The 1,066-nt window shown below is 39.2% G+C and overlaps 1 protein-coding gene and 1 long non-coding RNA gene across 4 annotated transcripts in view; one reads left to right on the top strand and one right to left on the bottom strand.

Moving 5' to 3' along the window:
• Positions 1–1,066, top strand: part of aste1a (asteroid homolog 1a) — a 43,201-nt gene that overhangs the window by 30,210 nt on the left and 11,925 nt on the right. The gene's annotated exons all lie outside the window — the stretch shown is intronic.
• LOC109970043 (uncharacterized) overlaps positions 7–1,066 on the bottom strand; it is a 2,889-nt gene continuing 1,829 nt past the window's right edge. Inside the window, exons 2-3 of the long non-coding RNA XR_002276356.1 lie at positions 389–468; positions 7–108 (exon numbers count right to left, since the gene is read on the bottom strand). This is a non-coding gene — a long non-coding RNA (uncharacterized LOC109970043). The remainder of the gene's footprint in view (positions 109–388; positions 469–1,066) is intronic.

Raw genomic sequence — 1,066 nt, 5'->3', positions numbered from 1 at the left:
GGAATGTCTTCTCCTCTGAAATGTTCAGGCTGGACCATGGAATGATCACTCTTCATGGAGAGGCCGCTGGGACATGAAGATGCTGCTACTGCTGGGGCTTGTTGGAACCTGTACCCCAGAACACAATAAAAAATGTCTCTAATATTTGGAACGGTACTTCATATTCATAAGCACTGACTGAGAAATCATACATGTCAGACTTGTAAAATGTGACTGACATCAAGTGGAAAGGCAATTTTCTTCTGACAGCTGCTTTTATATTTTTGGATCACTCCTCACATTCTTTTCCACTTATCATTAATGTACATCATCTTGTTACACTGTAGTACAAATATACTGTATTATTGCATACTGTAAACCTCATCAACTTGGTTAAAAGTTTACTCACATAGGTTTGTCTGCCATCAAATTGGGAGGTACACATGGATCACTGCTTCTCAGGCTACACTGCCTGCTGTCTGGTCTTCTCTGTGGAGACATGTGCTTTACTTTTATTGAAAACAGAACACAACTCTACAGTTCTTCCTGACCTGCGCAAAGTCAACTAAACACAGCTTATAAACTTTTATTACTGTTATTAGAAATAACAATTTTTCAAGTGAGTGATTTTATTTTCATTTTTGTAATCATTTTATTTCCCATCTGTGTTTGATAGTGGTTCCTGTTTCTTGTTTGTAAATATGTAGTTTAAATAAAGTGTAAAACAACAACAACAAAAACATAGCACACTGTTACGCAGGTGCGCCATCTTGGGCCCGTTTCAAGAAGGAGGTTTAACAAACTCAGAGTTCAAACCTGAACTCTGAGTTGAATTACACAGAGTTGGAAAACTTGGAGTTTTCGGTTTCAGAACAGCTGAAAAGAGTTGGTTTAATCAACTCCGAGTAGGCTGACTCAGAGTTAGGCGCGTGCCACGCCACTATAAAAAGCCCTGAACAATGGAGTGAAGAAATTACGAGTCACCATGGCAACAGGACCAGGCAAAAATAGGTCTGCGTTTTTTCCCCGACAGAAATGGATGTGCTACTACAAGCATATAGTGACTACGAGCCCATATTTCGTAAAA

Source organism: Monopterus albus, unplaced genomic scaffold (genome assembly GCF_001952655.1).
Source record: "Monopterus albus unplaced genomic scaffold, M_albus_1.0 scaffold189.1, whole genome shotgun sequence".
In the NCBI taxonomy this organism is placed as follows: domain Eukaryota; kingdom Metazoa; phylum Chordata; class Actinopteri; order Synbranchiformes; family Synbranchidae; genus Monopterus; species Monopterus albus.
Note: the sequence above shows the minus strand (reverse complement) of the source record. Positions and strands in the feature narration are given on the sequence as shown.